We start from the raw sequence: 19,652 nt of genomic DNA on the forward strand, positions 1-19,652 counted from the left end.
TCTCCTATTTTGGATTAAGAAACCAGGAGCACTTATTAAAATAATAATGTTTCCCTATTCAGTGTTAATTTACCCAGTGATATGGTTTGGCTGTGTTCCTATTTAAATCTCAGCTTGAATTGTATCTCCCAGAATTCACACGTGTTTTGGGAGGGAATCAGGGGGAAGTAATTGAATCATGGGGGCTGGTCTTTCCCGTGCTATTCTCATGATAGTGAATAAGTCTCACGAGATTTGATGAGTTTATCAGGGATTTCTGCTTTTGCTTCTTCCTCATTTTTCTCTTGCTGCTGCAATGTAAGAAGTGCCTTTCACCTCCTGCCGTGATTCTGAGGCCTCCCCAGCCATGTGGAACTGTAAGTCCAATTAAACCTCTTTTTCTTCCCAGTCTCGGGTATGTCTTTATCAGCAGCATGAAAAAGGACGAATATACCCAGCTACAAACTATCCCTTAAGCTAAATATGACTGAGTTGAGTGGAGCAACTGTAGAAGTAATCAGAATCCCCAAGTGAGTGGGACAAGTCAGTTCTAAAAGGGAGAAAAACCTTGGGAATGCTGGAAACAGACAGCTCAATGGGCATATTCAGAAGAAAACAATAGATACCAGGTACCTTGGAGATAAGTTATAAAAATGGAGAAAATTGGTGTGAAAGATATTCTAACAGCATAGAAATGGAATAATGGGGTTAGAAGGGGATAGTTTGTTGAAAGATGAGACCACTGAGGAGAAGAGAGGGGCCATTACTTCCCTGTGGGACTGTAGAAAGTAATAATCAGTTTGGACTAGAATCTAGGTTTGCTAACACCTAGACCTCTGCTCTTTCCACTTCCCAGTCTTTTCCAAAGTGTGGTCTGAAGAGTACTGCTCCTGTAAATTTAAAGAAATTTTCCATGGGCAGGAAAAAAGATATAGTTGTTAAGTTTAAAAAATATGATTGAAAGAGGCATATTAGGGCAAAGTACTTATCTAGAAGTCTTGGGATATGAACTCTGGCCATTTTGTCAATTAATATTTATCAAGAACCTAATATAAGTTATATGCTAATGGCTGTAGGCATAATCATCAGCAAAAGAAACACTGTCTTTATTCTTATGATCTGACAGCCTACTTTCTCATCAGAAGGTACATATAGATCAAAGAATCACAGAAATTCACGTGTATTTTCAAAGTGACTAATGTTTTACAGGAAGGCAATCCATTTTTTTTAATTTTAAAAATTTCAATAGCTTTTAGAGTACAAGTGGGTTTTGGTTACATGGATGAATTGTAGAGGGGTGAAGTCTGAGATTTTAGTGCACCCATGTGCACTAAGTAGTGTACTTCACACCCAATATGTAGTTTTTTTAATCCTTTAACCACCTCCCACCCTCCTCCTTTTGAGTCTCCAAAGTCCATTGTACTACTTAATCTGCCTTTGTGTACCCATAGCTTAGTTCCCACTTACAAAAGAAAATATGGCATTTGGTTTTCTATTCCTGGGTTCCTTAACTTAAAATAATGGCCTCTGTCTCTATCCAAGTTGCTGCAAAGAACGTTATTTCATTCTTTTTTATGGCTGAGTAGTATTCCGTGGTGTACTGGAATAGTGAGTAGTACTGAGTAGTATTCCCTGTTTTCATTATTCACTCATTGGTTGATGGGCACTTAGGTTGGTTCCAAATCTTTGCAATTGTTAATTGTGCTGCAATAAATGTACATGTTCAGGTAAGCTTTTTTATATAATGCCTTCTCCTTTGGGTAGATTTCCAGTAGTGAGATTGCTGGATCAAATGGTAGATCTTTTAGTTCTTTAAGAAATCTCCATACTGTTTTCCTTAGAGGCTGTACTAATTTACATTCCCACCTGCAATGTATAAGCATTCCCAAATCCACACCAACATTTACTGTTTTTTGACTTTATAATAATGGCCATTCTTGCAAGGGTAAGGTGGTGTCTCATTGTAGTTCTAATTTATATTTTCCTGATGATTAGTGATGTTGAGCATTTTTCATGTTTGGCCATCTGTATATTTTCTTCTGAAAAATGTCTATTCATGTCAGTTGCCCACTTTTATTTGATTATTTGATTTTTTTTCTTGCTGACTTGTTTGGATTCCTTGTAGATTATGGATATTAGTCCTTTGTAGAATGCATAGTTTGCAAATATTTTCTCCCATTCTCTGGGTTGTCTGTTTACTCCAATTATTTCTTTTGCTGAACAGAAGCTTTAAAGAAGTCATTATATCAAAAGGACACCTGCACATGTATGTTAATTGCAGCACAATTAAAAATTGCAAAGATTTGAGACCAAATTAAGTGCCTGTGCACCAACGAATGGATAAAGAAAATTAATTAGGTCCCATTTATTTATTTTTGTTTTTGTTGCATTTGCTTTTGGGGTCTTGGTAAAAAATTTTTTGCCTATGCCAGTGCCTAGAAGAGTTTTTACTAGGTGTTTTTCTAAAATTTTTATGGTTTTAGATCTTAGGTTTAAGTCTTTGATCTATCTTGCGTTGATTTTTTTACATAAGGTGAGAGAGATACAATTTAATTCTTCCATATGTGCCTATTCAGTTTTCCCAGCATCATTTATTAAATAATTTATTAAATAGGGTGTCCTTTCCCCAATTTATGCTTTTGTATGCTTTGTTGGAGATCAGTTGGCTTTAAGTATTTGCCTTTATTTCTGGGTTCTCTATTCTGTTCCATTGTTCTATGTGTCTACTTTATACCAGTGCCACATTGTTTGGGTAACATGGCCTTGTAGTATAATTTGAAGTCAGGTGATGCCACCAGATTTGTTCTTTTTGCTTAGGATTGCTTTGACTATTTGGGCTCTTTTTTGGTTCCATATGAATTTTAGGATTTTTTTTCTGATTCTATGATAAATGATGTTAGTATTTTGATAGAATTGCATTGAATGTATAGTTTGGGCAATATGGTCATTTTCACAATATTGATTCTTCTAATCCATGAACATAAAATGTGTTTTCATTTGTGTCATCTATGATTTCTTTCAGCAATGTTTTGTAGTTCTCTTTGTAAAGATCTTTCATCGTCTACATTAAGAATATTCCTAGGTATTTTATTTTATTTTTTTGTAGCTATTGTAAAAGGGATTAAATTCTCAACTTGATTTTCAGTTTGATCATCATTGGTATATAGTAGTGCTACTTATTTGTGTACATCGATTTGGTAACTGTGACTTTAGTGAATTCATTTGCTAAATCTAGGAGTCTTTTGGAGGAATCTTTTGGATTTTCTAGGTATCTAGGTATATAATCATATCATTGATGAACAGTGACAGTTTGACTTCCTCTCTTCCAATTTGGATGCCCTTTATTTCCTTCTCTTGCCTGATTACACTGGCTAGGAATTCCATACTATGTTTGAATAGAAGTGGTGAAAGTGAGCATCCTTGTCTTGTTCCACTTCTAAGGGGGAATGCTTTCAACTTTTCCCCATTCAGTATGATGTTGCTTGTGGGTTTTTCATATATGGCTTTTATTATTTTGAGGTATGTCCCTTCTATGCTAAATTTGTTAAGGGGTTTTATCATAAAGGGATCCTGGATTTTGTTGAATGCTTTTTTGGCATCAATGCAGATGATCTTTAATTCTGTTCATGGGATGTGCCATGTTTATTGACTTGTGCATGTTAAACCACACCTGCATCCCTGGATAAAACCGACTTGATCATGGTGTATTATCTCTTTGATATGCTGTTGGATTTAGTTAGCTAGTATTTTGCTGAGAATTTTCGCATCTATGTTTCTCAGGGATATTGGTCTGTACTTTTCTTTTTCTTTTTTTTTTTTGTTATGTTCTTTCCTGGTTTTGGTGTCAGGGTGATACTGGATTCATAGAATGAGTTAGGGAGGATTCCCTCTTTCTCTATCTCTTGGAATAGTTTCAGTAGAATCGGTACCAATTCTTTGAATGGTAGAATTTGGTTGTGAATCCATCTGACCCTGGGGATTTTTTCTTGGTGGGCAATTTTTTTTTCTTTTTGTTACTGATACAATGCCACTGCTTATTATTGGTTTGTTCAGGGTTTCTATTTCTTCCTGATTTAATCTGGAAGTGTTATATGTTTCCAGGAATTTATCCATTTCCTCTGGATTTCCTAGTTTTTGTGTATAGAGGTATTCATAGTACTCTCAAATGATCTTTTGTATTTTTGTGGTGTTGACTGTAGTGTCTCTAGTTTCATTTCTGAGTTTATTTGGATCTTCTCTCTTGTTAATCTTGCTAATGGTCTGTCAATTTTATTTATATTTTCAAAGAATCACCTATTTTCATTGATCTTTTGTGTGTTTTTTTGTTTTAATTTCATTTAGTTCTGCTTTAATCTTTGTTATCTCTTTTCTTCTGCTAGCTTTGAGTTTGATTCCTTCTTGTTTCTCTAGTTCCTTGAGGTGTGATATTAGGTTGCAAATTTGTGATCTTTCACTAATGATGTAGGCATCTAGCACTATACACTTTCCTCTTTGCACTGCTTTTGCTGTATCCCGGAGGTTTTGAAAACTTTTGTCACTATTGTCATTCATTTCAAAGATTTTTATTAATTTCCATCTCGATTTCATTGTTAATCCCCAAATCTTTCAGGAGCAGATTGTTTTGTCCATGTGTTTGTACAGTTTTGTGGGTATCTTTTGGAGTTGACTTTTAGCTTTCCATTGTCATCTGAAAAAATACTTAATATGATTTCAGTTTTTAAAAATTGAATGAGAGTTGTTTGTGTTGATGAGAAGAAGGTACATTCTGAAGTTCTTGGGTAGAATGTTCTGTAAATATCTGTTAGGTCCACTCATTCTATAGTGTAGTTTAAGTCCATTGTTTCTTTGTTGATTTTCTGTCTCAATGATAGGTCTAGGGCTGTCAGTGGAGTGTTGAATTCCCCCACTATTATTGTGTTGCTGTCTATCTGATTTCTTAAGTCTAGTAGTGATTATTTTATGAATCTGGGAGCTCCAGAGTTAGGTGTATGTATATTTAGGATTTTAATGTAGGAAGACAATTCACTTCTTTAGGAGGACATATCAAAATGTCCTGGGGGTGGAGTGACTTAGAGATGACTTATTAGATGAAAGAGTTCTTGAGCTGATAACTGAAGGGGTAGTACAAGCTAACTAGGTGAAGTGCATTTCAAGGGTGAATAACGTGTGTGTGGAGCAAGGGAAGCATGATGCATTACAGCAGAAAATTCTGGTTAGGGTGCCGAGGTCCATGAAGGTGGTGGGAGGTGGGCTGAGACCCAAGTGCTCATTATATCTGAACACAAGAGTCGTATGTTTTCCCCAGTGCATCTTACAAATACCAGTATTCCTCTATATTATCAAAAAGGTTAGGAAATACTGCATCAGGGAAATTAAAAGGTAAAATGAGATGAGTTAAAATTATGGTTGAGAAAAGAGACTGGAAGATCATGCAGGGGACTTGAGATTTGGATCTTAATCCTAAAAGCAACTGTCAGCTACTAATATGCTGTGTGCCCTTGGCTGAATCCCATTCTCTTTTTGGACTTCAGTTTCTGCTTCAAAGGTGTGACAGGATAATCTGTTTCCTTTCTGCTCTAGTGGCTCTGATTTTTCTCATACTCCTGCGATTTTCCTTTTCTTTTCTTTTTTTTTTTTTTTAACTCACATAAAGGTTTGCTCTGAAGAAGCTGTATCTTTGGAATATTTTCCAGGAGCTCATCCTGAGGGTTTTGCTAAGTTACTTGCTGGCTTTTTCCAAGGTGATTTCTGCATCCAGGTGGAGAAGGAGCTGTCCTGCTTGCTGATAATGAGTTGTGATTTCACATGACTTGTTATTGCTGCTCTTTATCCACCTCCTGCCTTGGCCTCAGGAGCTTGAGTGCCCCACGCCTTCTCATTCTAAATATAGCACTCCTAATTCACAGTTATTTTTGCTGTTAGAGGAAGACAAGTGGCAAAACCCAAACCCATCTTGTGGGTGGGAAATCCAAGTTCCGTTTTGCACTGCTACTTCTCTTGGCTCATTTTGGACCATTGTTGACAGACACATTCCCTTCAAGAAAACCACCCCTTTATGTAGATGATACTAATTTCCAGATTTCCAGAAATGTGTGATCACCATTCAAGGCCATTTTCCTACCTCTTATCTAACATTTCTGACTATGTAGCCTGCACATTTCAGACATCACACACTGGTAATAGAGATTGTGGTACTTAGAGATGTGATGCTAGAATTCTTAGAAAAATTTGTGGGAGATCCAGGGGACTTCTGGGCAGTATATTTGAATGTGAGTGGACAGAAGTACTTTATCTTCTAGGAACTCCTGAGAACTGGGAAATGACTGTTTAATGAAATAAGAGAGAAGTGACAATGAGACTGCCCTGTCCAGAGACTCCCAAATAAAGAAGGAGGTATGTGGGTTTGGGGAGAGATAAGAGCACTTGAGCTCTCTGTTAGAGAGGCTGGCTTCACTCTATTTCTGTTAGTTATAAGTTTTGTGATTGGAGCAGGTAAGTTACATTCTCTGGGCCTCAATTTCCTCCTCTTTGACTGTTTTATAAGTGAAGCCATCTTAGGCTGGAAAAAAAGTATATTTTCCAAGTGAAAGGAGGTGATTAATTACAGTTACTTTGCCGAATAGACCATATGCTAATAAAGTTATAACACAAATAGGGCACTACATGAAAATATTTCGCAAAGTGTCAGGACTGTAGCAAACATATAAATAATACTGATAATAAAATTATTATAAATTAAATATTTCATAGTTTTAGTCTGTATATTTATTCATTTTTATTATTTTTGGAGAGCCACCTTTTTTTCTTAACTTCCAGCTGTGTTCTTTTTATGTATGACTGACATCAAAGTCTCTGTTACTGAAGTCCCTGTCCACCTTCAGAAAACAATGGTAACATTAATATACCTTCCTGCTCTGAGGTAACCCAGATGATCCTTGCAAGTTCTTCATCTGTGTCTGTATAACACAAGTGTTTGTGCAAGACAATAGCGGTTCATGGACCACCCTGACAGAGACTGTACATTAGATATCAATGCGGAAACTCCTGCCATGAAATAGAGATCTGATGGGATTTTAGGTGGAAGCCACAGGACTTGGTGGTTGGTTGAATATGAAAGAGGGACTGGGGATGAAGAGGTAAATATGCATAGAGTGAAGCATCCATAATGACCGCTAGGTTTCTGGGTTGAATGACTGGGTGGAAGATAGTGCCTTTTCTGAGACAGAGATTCTGAAGAAAAAACAAGGTATGAAGGAGGTGGAAAAAGATTTCAGTTTGGAATGTGTGGAGTTTGAGGTGCTTGCAAGGTTTCCTGGTAGTTATGTGCAATGAGGAATTGAATATAGGAAACAGTATTTAGGAGAGTGAGCTGGAGACATGGATTTTGGAATCATGACAGGGTAGATATTCCAGACTGGGAATGAATGAGATTGTGTAAGTCAAGTATGAAAGATGACAGAAGGGCTGACAATGCAACTCTTAGTATTAGTAACATATGAGATCATAAAAAAAAGAAACTAGAACAGTCCATAGGAAAGAGGAAAATTAAATAAATGTCGTCACAGAAGATTGGGGAATAGTTTTTGTTTGTTTGTTTTAGGACTGATGACCAAAAAGGGATACTCTAACAATTCATGAGTCTAAATGAAGAGATACGTATTGATCTGTCAGCAAAATGTCTTGCATTTTGGGTAGAGATGGTAACAAGAGCTCAGTTCAAACCCACCAATATCTTTCTCACTGTAGTCAAAGGGAAATGTGAGTATCAAGAACTTAAAAGTTAATTAACTGGATGGTTTGAGCTATACTTATATACTTTGATGCTTACAATTTTAATTTCCATTGGAGCTCAGTGTCTACAGCCTAACCTTCTTTATTTCCTTGTTAGCATGTTGATGCTCTGTTAAGCAACTCCCCACCCAAACTGTAAGTCACTGATGATATGTATTTTTTTTTATCATTTTAACATACAAAGTTTAGGTTCATATCTATGAAGAGAAAGATTATGGATATCTATTAATGAGGTCTTAAATATGGAATGATGAGGCTTTGGTGTGTTAGAAAACTAAAACTAAATTGGGATTAAGGAAAATTAATTTTGAATTCTGACTGTGCTGTTAACTTGTTCTGTGGTGGAAAAAAAAAAATCTCTTCCAGTCTCAGTTTACCTATAAGTAAATGTAGGGGTTGGACTCAAAGATTCCTTTCATCATTAATATTTTATGAGCTCTGAATAGACACATTTTTCAGTGTAGAATGAGGGGAGGACAGCATGGTGTTTGGAATTCTGTGTTTCTGTCTTTACCTATGGTTCATGGCTGTGATTCCTGAAAGTTAGAGGTGGGCAGCCTGTTCATTCATGACCTTCTAAACTTTTACTCTTGGAGGAAAAAAAATTATTGACTATTTTAAAAGCAAAGACATCTTAGTCTAAAAAAAATTAAAAAAAAAAACATTTTCCCAGTGAAAGGTGATAAATCCCAGTTACTTTGTGCTAACCTGCCTATGCTAACAATGTCTCTCCCCTCTCTACTTTCTTTCAAATAAACAAAGAAACATACAGTGCTTAATACCTGCCAATTACTTGCTAGCCATGGGGATATTATATGATTAAGGCATAGCTTTAGCCTTAAGAGTACTCTTAATATTTAGAGTAGTCTAGTGAGAGAGAAATTAACTAATAATTGTAATATAGTATAAGAGTCCAGGCAGATGTATAAACTACAGTGCTGTAGGGAACAGGTGACATATTCATTTATTCATCCATTCTGCAAATATTTGCATGTCTATTATGTACCACATCTTGCTCTAGCTATCAAAATAGGTGAGTTCCCTACCTTTACGGAGCTCACACTGTCGCAGAGGGAGAGAAAATAAAGAAAAATACAGACTTTCATATGATTATAAGTAGGGAATAGAAAATGGTTCTGAGGTTTATTATTTTCTATAGGGTGGTCAGAGAAAGTTCTGATGCTAGGGAAACATTTGAGAAGAGAAAGTGATGTGATGCCTAAGGGAAAAATAGTCTGGATAGAAGGACCAGCAAGTCCACAGGCCTTAAGGAGTATGCTTGGCTTATTCTACGAACAGTAGGAGTGCTAGACTGGGTAGAACAAAAACCTGAACAAGCAAAATGATACCATTTCCATTGACTGAAGTGGGGAGGACTGTAGGAACAGTAGTTGTGTCAAGGAAGGGGGATCAGGAGTTTGATTTTGGACACGTTAGAGTTCAGATGTTTGTTAAACATCTGAGAGAGAACAATACAGCCAAATGTGTAATTCTGGAGTTCAGATGATAGGTACAAGTGGAGGTATAAATGTGTCATCAGCATATAAATATAGTATTTTAAAATAATCTTGTTAGAAGAGCTCACCCCAGGGAATGACTATCAATAGTCATCTAGGAGAAGCAAAAGGACCAGCAAGGGAAAACTGAGACAGTTTGATCAGGAACATAGAAGAAAACCATGAGTGGTGACCTAGTTGCCAAATGAAGAAAACGAAAGTGTTTCAAGAAGGAGGAAATGATCAGTTGTGTCCATGCTTCTCATAGTTCAAAAACTAACACACATAAAGGGGAGAATTGTTGAAGAGTGGTGCAGAAAGGGCCAGAGGGGTTTGAGGCTGAAGGATGAGAGGGCATCAGTTAGGAGGCTCTTGTATTAACACAAGGGAGAGAGGAAGGTGGCCTGAGATGAGTAAAGTGGCATGATAATGGAGAGACGAGGCCCGAATAGTCAGTAGATGAGACAGTTTGGCTGAATGACTGGATGTTGCAAGAATGGTTAGGCCAGGCGCGGTGGCTCATGTCTGTAATTCCAGCACTTTGGGAGGCTGAATCGGCGGATCAACTGAGGTCAGGAGTTTGAGACCAGCTTGGCCAACATGGTGAAACCTCATCTCTACTAAAAATACAAAAATTAGCTGGGTGTGGTGGTGGGCACCTGTAATCCCAGCTACTCAGGAGGCTGAGACAAGAGAATCACTTGAACCCTGGAGACAGAGGTTGTAGTGAGCCGAGATCACGCCACTGCACTCCAGCCTGGGCAACAAGAGCAAAACTCCATCTTTAAAGAAAAAAAAAAAAAAAGTGGCTCAAGGCACAGAGAAGAAGCATGGAATGATTTCCAAGATTCAGGAGTAAGTAACTGGAAGATTTGTGACTATGTTCCCCGTAGGGAAACTCTCCTACTGAAAGAAGAGAAGGTTTAGGGAGAGGATGATGATATGTTTTCAGGGCAATTTGATTTTGAAATTCATAGAAGACCTCCAAGTGAATCTGCCCATTGGAAAGTTGCGTATGAGCCTGAAGTTCAGGAGATGGCTCTGAGGTATTTCATCTGCAGTTTGTGTTTCTGTGTTTTTAGTGGAATCATAAATAAAGAATGTGTTTAGAGGAGTGTAGCAGAAGGGCAAGTGATTGGACAAGAAAAATGTAGATAAGCTAGGGGTCAGCCGTGCTGGGTTCTAAGCTGGGTACACTATAGACAGGTGGAGGAAATTTTGACAGCAGTCGGGTCAGTGAGTTCTCTCCTCTATAAAATATGAAGAACATCAATTCCCTGGTGTTTTATGGATCCAGGATACTAGTAAGTGGAGTAAGTATTCAAATTTACTCCCACAGATACTCTCATGCTGCCACTTTATTACTGCCAGTCCTACAACTATTAAGTGTATTACCAATAGTAAATTTCCTAATATATACCCTAAGTAAGGCAAGACCAGTGTTCTAAGATTAAATTTGTAAAAGGTACTCCTTTCTGACATTAAAACACATTCCTTTTCCCTCTCTTGTGTTCCCTCTCACTCATTATTCTCTCCTCTAAACTCCAGGGGAACTGACTATAATTTCAGTGTATCCAAAAAAATAAGGTCATATCCATTAACTTAAGTGAAGCATTTGTGGAGGAAAAAAGACAGTTTATAAGACTGTTTTAATATGAACCCACTAAGCTGAAGCTGCTGGTATCACTCTTTGTCATATATAGCACCCTTTGAACCTCTGCTTTTGGCACACACTTGATTTTAGTTTCCTAACTTCACTAACAACTTTGCCTCCCTGATGTGTGCTATCTTGCTGTGGCCAGAGAGGAGAGGCAGGTAACTGTTCAGGTGACTTTGCTTTTCATTGCTCACCAGCCTGTCTTTAATCAATGTCATCTTGTCATCCCACTTGAGCCAGCTCAGCCAGGATATCCTTAGCAGCTATTCCAAGGACTGAGCACGGCTGACTTGCATCAGAGAACTGAAGACCAGGCCAATTCCTCATGTGGTTTTTAGATGGATCCTGTTCATTAACTGATGCACTCATTTGTTCAACAGACAAATGTAACCGGGCACCAATAATGATGTGAATGAAGATGATGATCCCTAGCATTTAATACCAGTGTCAAGCACTACACTAAGATATTTAAATGCATTTTGGCCACTAAACTTCATAAGAATAATATGTGGTTGAAATCAGAACTATTTCTGCAAACTGAGAAAAAGATAATTGATAAAACCAAATAATTTTCTCAAGTTTGCGCTGTAGTTGATAGAGCTGAATCACAAATCTGGGTTATTTATTTTTATTTTGTTTTGTTTATTTTTCATTTTCATTTTTACAAAAGCTATAAATGTGAAGAGTAGAAGATAAAATAAGAAAATGAAATCCATTATCTCTACTATAGAAAAGTCATCACTATATATTTTTTAGGCCATATCTTTCTACATCTTACACATACACACACACAGATTTCCAACTGCTTTGGGGACACTGACTCCATGCTCTGATAAATATTGACTTCAAGCACTTTGGTTTACTGTTTGAGCTTCTCCTTTATAGAGAGGGGAGCACCCTCAGGAGCCAAATACTATAAATATATATCTTTCCAAGCGAACATCCCTTCTTTCAAAGTTCAATTCCCTTGAGCTTCTGCCTGCTCTTATCTGTAGTCTAATGTCTTCAAATAGTCATTCATCATACTGTGTCCAGAGTTTATAATTGTTATTTTCAGGAGTGCTAATCAACACACAATCCCCTGCCCTTCTTGGTACTGAAACTCCTTCATGTTGTTCTAATTTGTGTTTCTATTCAGAGTGAGGTTGAGCTTCTGTTTCACATAGGGTCATTGCCTTTATATTATGTGGATTCTGTTCATTTCTTTTGTCCATTTTTTTCTATTGTGTTCCCTGTCTTTTTCATCTCGTTTCTGGTTACTCCTTTTTTTTTTTTTTTTTTTTCTTTTTGAGACAGAGTTTTTCTCTGTTGCTCAGGCTGGAGTGCAGTGGTGCAATCTCGGCTCACTGCAACCTCCACTTCCTGGGTGCAAGTGATTCTCGTGATTCAGCCTCCCTAGTAGCTGAGATTACAGGCGTGTGCCATGATGCCCAGCTAATTTTTTGTATTTTTAGTAGAGATGGGGTTTTGCCATGTTGCCCAGGCTGGTCTTGAGCTCCTGAGCTCAAGTGATCCGCCCACCTCAGCCTCTTAAATTGCTAGGATTGCAGGCGTGAGCCACCGAGCCCAGCTGTTTCTGGTTGCTCTTTATATGCTAGAGAGACTATCTTTGGATCAACGATATAAATTGGATTTTTTTTTTAGGATTTTTGTACATATATATAATTAATTTTTTATTGATCTACAACATGTATACAGAAATACACACAGAAACATTCATTTAAGGCTTGATGGATTATAATAGAGAATTTTCTTATGTAACTGAGAAATAGAATCATCTTCAATAATGCCTAGACAATAACTTTTTCCCTCCCTTCCTTTCCAAAGATAACCAAGTTAACACTGTAGACCAGTTTTGTCTATTTATACAAGTGTTTGACTACAAAATTTTTAAACATATAGAAATAAAATAGTATAATAGACTTGTTACTCAGCTTCAACAACTATGTGCCATTTTAGCTTAATCTATACTTTAACACGTTCTCCATCCCCACTTATTATTTTTAGTTCTTTTTTCATGAGGTAAGATGTACGTACGTTGAAAGGCACGAATCTTAACTGTACATTTCTGACAAATCTGTATAATATTCATCCTTCTAAAAACAGAATACTTTCATCATCCTCAGAAAATTCACTTGTCTTTTATCCCAGGCAAAATACAAGAGGCTATGTGTGTTAATTTTTTTCACCATACATTTATTTTGCCTGAAATAAAACAATATATTAATGTATACATTTTAATGTCTAGCTTTTCTCATTTAACAGGTTTATGAGATTTATCCAGGGTGTGTCCCTTTTTTTTTTTTTTTTTTTTTTCTGAGGTGTATTCTGTTGTATAAATGCTATCCAATTTGCTCATTCATTTTCTTGTTGATAGATATTTGGGTTGTTTCCTGCTTTGGGATATTATGACTATAAAATATATTAATTCTCCTTTATTAGCATTTAAGTTACACTTTCTTGTATTTTTTAGCAGTTGCTGCTGAATCTTTAACATCTCAACAAAATCTAGAGTTAATACTGTACTGTCTTAATACATGTAAAATATAAAAACCTTGCTACAGAGCATTTTCATTTATCTCATTTTATTCCTTATGCTACTATGATAAATTTTACATCTCCCACTTACAAATACCACAATACAATGTCATAATTTTTGTTTTAAATAGTCATAGGTGTGTTTCAGAAATTTAGAGGAAAAGTTATTAATAAATACTTGAAGGTAGATACTTAGGAATTATGCAAATACACCATTTATTCTTCAAGTTTTACATACAATTTTTGCATTCCTCTGGGATTCTTGCCTATAGTAATTATCACCGTGGTGTTTTTGTGTTGATTTTCTATTTTGCATTATCCATTTACATTGATTTGTATTTAGAATTCTGTAAGATTTTCTTCCTTTTATTCTTTATTCTATTTTATGTCAGCATAGACTTATGAATATTTGTTGGGCCTTAATCCAATGCTATAATCATTTATTTTATTGTTCATATCGTTCCAGCTTGGACCATTTGAAGGTCTTTCGGATTGGTTCCCTTTGACATGTCCCTATCCATTTTATAAAGCATTTTTTTGTTATTGTGGAAAGTAGCCTGGCAGTTTCTCAAAGAGCTTAAAACAGAAGTACCATTCAACCCAGCAATCCCATTGTTGGGTATATGCCCAAAGGAATATAAATTGCTTTACCGCAAAGACACACGTATGCATAGGTTCATCACAGCACTATTCACAATAGCAGTCATAGAATCAACCTGAATGTGGATTAATGGTGAACTGGGCAAAAAAATGTATATATTTTTTATTTACATGTATCTATTAGAACTCACAAATCTTTTATACATGGAGTCTATATTTTGAATCTTTATTATAAAGGCTTTCTTCACTCAGATTTTAAAGTATCAAAATCAGTATTTTAAAGTGTGCTCCACATTTTCTTCAAATATTTAATATAGATTCCTCACCACCTCTCCCTGTACCCTGGCCTTTTACATTGTGGCCTTTAATCTATGTGGAGTTTTCCTTGATATATGATGTGACATAAGGATCCTACTTTATCTTTTTTCCAAAAGTATCTGTTTTCCTCAGTATCATTTATTTAAGAGTATATCTTTAGCTTGCTCATTAGAAATACATATTTTATACTAAACTTTCCTATGTTTGATGCATAACTTGAAATTTTATATACACTTTTCTATGAGTGTTTCCATCTGTTCATGTGCCAATATAATCTAAATGATTGAGTCTTTGGAATGGGTTTTAATCTCTTGCATGACTAGCTCCCCCAGCCCACCCCACTCACCCGCCAACCATCGCTCTTCTTTTTCAGGTTTCCTAGAAAATCTTTCTTATTATACTAAGCCTTCCTGCTATCAAAGTCTATGCTTTCATCAGTGTATTATGTTGTGTCCATTTATGTCTATTAGTATAGAGCTATTCACTGTACACATTTCTATCCTGGTCTCTAAGTACAAGAACAGTGCTAAGTATAAGAAAAGCACTGAGTTTACAGTATAACCCTGGTAGTTTTCAAAATGTGGAATACAAATGAATAGGAATATTATGAGCTCCAATCTATAGTTTTATAGTTTTGAAAATTTCATAAGTAATTCTGAAGAGTAATTGGGTTTGGAATCATTGGCTTCTAAATCAAACTGACAAACTGGGACCTTTAACTACCTGGCAAGGGAATGGCTAGTCATTTCCCATTCCTATCGTGTCATAAATCAAATATTGTGAAAGATTCTAGTTCAGCCTGCTTACTTAACTAATGGAGGAACTTAGGCCTGGATGTGATATGATCTGCTCAAAGTTTAGTCAGTGGCTGATTTGGTCAAGAGCTCAATATTTATTATTAGTTCCTTTTCTTCTCCTCCATTACAGCATGCAAAGGTCTCATAAAATAAGCTAGTATCTCGTAATTGAAAATGTATATTAATTTAATATACATTAATTAATTTAATATGCATTAATTATATTAATTTAATATGCATTAATTATATTAATTTAATATGCGTTAATTATATTAATTTAATGTGCATTAATTATATTAATTTAATGTGCATTAATTATATTAATTTAATGTGCATTTAATTATATTAATTTAATGTACATTTAATTATATTAATGTGATGTACATTTAATTATATTAATTTAATGTACATTTAATTATAATAATCTAATGTATATTAATTATGTTAATTTGTGTACATTGAATTATTAATTTAATATACAGTAAATTAATTATTAATTTAGTGTACATTAATTATATTAATTTAATGAACATTAAATTGATTATATTAATTTAATCCTCATGTAAACATTTTTTTGAGCGTTCATTAGACTAGGGTTCCTTTTGCCCAATATATTGAACAGTGCTCCTAAATTTATTTATTCACACGTTTATTTATTTGACAAATTCAGAGAGTATTATGTGCTCTGGTTTACATAATGAAATATCAAACTTTGTATCTTTATTGAAATGATTGCTAATTTAACTGCATATGTATGATACTTGCATGAGATATTAATAAACGATCCACAATTTGAATATAGAACAAAATCAACAATTCAAGAAATGTTACAAGGCATAAGTAGACAAGATAGAGAGGTCATTGTAGGCTGGGAGTAGCTGGAGACTATGCTGTGAACGAGGTGATTATTACCTTTGGTTAGGTATTGAGGAATAGTGAAGGACATTTGATAGCAAGAGTTATTATAGATACATATAAACCCAGCATTTATGAAAAACAAAGACTTTTCTCTCCTCATTTGTCCTTTCGTGGAGTTTTTCTTCCTTTTAACCATGTATATCTGCTTTGGAGATAATTCTTATCTTCTCAAACAATGGGAATTATCTGATAAAAAGTTATTGATAAATATCTTGACACAAATAGAAAAAGTTCACTAATGAACTAATACCGTTGAGGCATGTAGTATTTGATAAAAAGTGAATTTTCCAGGTTACTGAAGCTTACCCTTTAAATGTCAAACTTTTTTTTTTTTTAAACTTTACCCATTTGGGATATCTGCCCTTGCATAACACATCTGAGACTTCCCTAACATTTTGCATGGAATTTATCACACAACTTTTGAAAAACTCCGCAGACTAAAGTTCTCATAAGAAATATGTGTCCCTGCACAATTGAGTAGCTCTGTTTGTTCTTAAGTTAAATTTTCCTCAGTGTAATACAGATTAATTTCTTTTATCTTTTTAGTTTCCCTATTTCTTCCCTCACTATGCCTTGTTATATATTCCTATGCTCCAAATATCTATTTCTAACAATCAAGTTTCTCTTGTAAACTCTTAGTGTCACTGTTAACTATAAAAATAAATGATTACAAGAAAAAAACAACCCCATCAAAAAGTGGCCAAAGGATATGAACAGACACTTCTCGAAAGAAGACATTCATGCGGCCAACAAACATGAAAAAAAAGCTCAGCATTACTGATCATTAGAGAAATGCAAATCAAAACCACAATGAGATACCATCTCATGCCAGGCAGAATGGTGATTAGTAAAAAGTCAAGAAATAATAGTTGCTGGTGAGGCTATGGAGAAACAGGAAGACTTTTACACTGTTGGTGGGAATGTAAGTTAGTTCAACCATTGTGGAAGACAGTGTGGCAGTTCCTCAAAGACCTAAAGGCAAATACCATTCAACCCAGCAATCCCATTACTGGGTATATACCCAAAGGAGTATAAATCATTTTACTATAAAGACACATGCACTCGTATGTTTATTGCAACACTATTTACAATAGCAAAGACATGAAACCAACCCAAATGCTCATCAGTGATAGACTGGATACAGAAATGTGGTATATATATACCATGGAATACTATGCAACCATAAAAAGGAATGACATCATGTTCTTTGCAGGGACGTGGATGAAGCTGGAAGCCATCATCCTCAGCAAACTAACACAGGCACAGAAAACCAAACAATGCATGTTTTCACTCATAAGTGGGAGTTGAACAATGAGAACACATGAACACATGGAGGGGAACATCACACACAGTCAAAGGGTGGGGGTAAGGGGAGGGAGAACATTAAGACAAATAGCTAATGCATGCAGGGCTTAAAACCCAGATGACAGGTTGATAGGTGCAGCAAACCACTACTGCACATGTATACCTACGTAACAAACCTACACGTTCTGCACTTTCAGTTAAAATAAAAAAAAATAAATAAAAGTGAAAAATGGATTGAGGAAACCTTGCAAAGTAGGAGACAGGAGACTGGACTGGGAGTCATGAGAACTGAGTTTTACTAATGACTTTGCCAACAAACAGGCTGTGTAACCTTGTCAAAGTAATTTTCTTCCTCTTGTTTCTGGGATCCTCAGTTGAAAAAGGATGCTGGATGTGAAGGTGTGTGATTTTCAAACTCATCAAGTACCATATTGAATAGGGACCTAATGGTTCAATGAGGAGGCTCTTGGCCATTTATGTTCTCTCCCACCGTATTTTGAACAATTTGATGTAGTTTGTCTTTTGTATCTTGGATATCTTCATAGAAAGTGTTCTATTGCTTGAGCATGAATATCACTAAATTAGAATGATAATGACTGTGGTTTATCCCTGTATTGAATACCTCCTGGTTCTCAAAGCTATACTAGGGGTGTGTGTGTGTGTGTGTGTGTGTGTGTGTGTGTGTATGTGAGTGTGTATTCATTTATTCTCTAATTTTCACAAATTCTTAAAAAATAGTCAAGTACCATTATCATTACTTTATATTTGAGAAAACTGATCCTTAAGGAGTTTAAGAAATGGTCCTAAGATGACACAGCTAATAAGCGATAGAAATCTAATTCTGGCTTCATTGTGCAAGACTGAAGAGGTGGGCAAAGTTCCACACTGGCTTCTAGTATGGTCCCTTTCACTTTTACATGACTACTGTCAAACAGCTATACGTGTTATATCTAAACTAAGTGTAAGAAGAAACCTCAGAGTGAAGTACTCTCCTGTGAGAACACTGTGTTAACTTGCATGGCATTTGTCCATGCTTCCCTTTGACCTTTCCTTTCTTCCCCCCACTGTCATTCATGACCATGTTCTAGACATAGCTCTGCCTTCAAAACTTCTAAAACTGGCATCAAATCTATGGTTAAAAACATTTATTCATGCATCCATTGGCTAAACAGAAGAACACGGACAGTAGAGGAAGTAAAAGAATGTGGGCTTAAGAGAAAAATAAATTATATACCTCCAAAACACAAGTACTTACTACTTTTGGTAAAACTAAGTCATTCTTCACCTTAGAAGCTAGATCTATGCAGTTGGTAAATTTCCACCCTGCAGTGAACTTTGATGTCTTTTCTGTTTTGCAACTTCGCTTTGCCAGTGTCACAGGAGAAAGCTGCCTCTGTTGGCAGGAAGGAAGAAATTAAATTATGAACTGAATACCAGAGAATGGCGAACACAAAAGTGTCTCCAGATAGCAGTAATTACTAGTTCTCTGCACCTCTTATTCTTTCTACCCTGAGCTGTCAGACTTCTCACCTTCCTTTAAAAAAAATTAACAATGGCTAATATTCTTGCTTTTTCAATGAAAAAAACTCCACTTTAAGAAAGCCAACCAAAAAACACTAGATATTTTGCCCCCAGTCATATGGCTTTTATCCTAAATTTTTTTTTCTCCTGCCATCAGACAGTATGAGGGCATGACTTGACCTTCTGCATTTGAATAAGAGAAGCTTATTGCTCTTTTCTGATTTTCTCAACTCTAATTTTTACAACCAATCCTGATTATGCTCTGTGTTCTGAAGTTTCTTAACTTCTCAGTGGGAAAGTGTAGCCTTGCATGAGCCATATCCTCTCTCTCCTGCTGTGCAAGCAGGGTCTGGAAATTCTGAGCATCTTTTATAATTCTCTAGGGCTCCTGTCCTCTATAAAATGCTATTTTCTCTAGAAGTCCGTGAAGGCTGCAAGTAGAGTATAGGATGACCACACATTGCTAAATATTTTATCCTACCTGAAGTCCCCTAGGCAGAAGTTGGGAAGTACTATGCTACAACAAATAATAGGACTTAAAATCACTATAAAATTATTTCAAATCCACAGTTAATCTTCACTATTAGTTGTATGTACTTGAGAAAGTCTTAGGTTTTAAAAAAACAGCTTAATGGAGATACAATTCGTGTACCATAAAGTTCACCGTTTTTAAGTATATAATTCAGTGGTCATTAAAATACTCAGATATTCACTCATTAACATCATCTCTTT

General features: G+C 35.8%; 1 long non-coding RNA gene across 1 annotated transcript in view; it reads left to right on the top strand.

Annotated features, from left to right (window-relative positions):
- Positions 1 to 272: 272 nt before the first annotated feature.
- The window catches only part of LOC129486129 (uncharacterized), a 324,309-nt gene continuing 304,929 nt past the window's right edge, over positions 273 to 19,652 (top strand). Inside the window, exons 1-2 of the long non-coding RNA XR_008658864.2 lie at positions 273 to 356; positions 6,279 to 6,372. This is a non-coding gene — a long non-coding RNA (uncharacterized lncRNA). The remainder of the gene's footprint in view (positions 357 to 6,278; positions 6,373 to 19,652) is intronic.

Source organism: Symphalangus syndactylus, chromosome 7, assembly GCF_028878055.3.
Source record: "Symphalangus syndactylus isolate Jambi chromosome 7, NHGRI_mSymSyn1-v2.1_pri, whole genome shotgun sequence".
Classification (NCBI taxonomy): Eukaryota; Metazoa; Chordata; class Mammalia; order Primates; family Hylobatidae; genus Symphalangus; species Symphalangus syndactylus.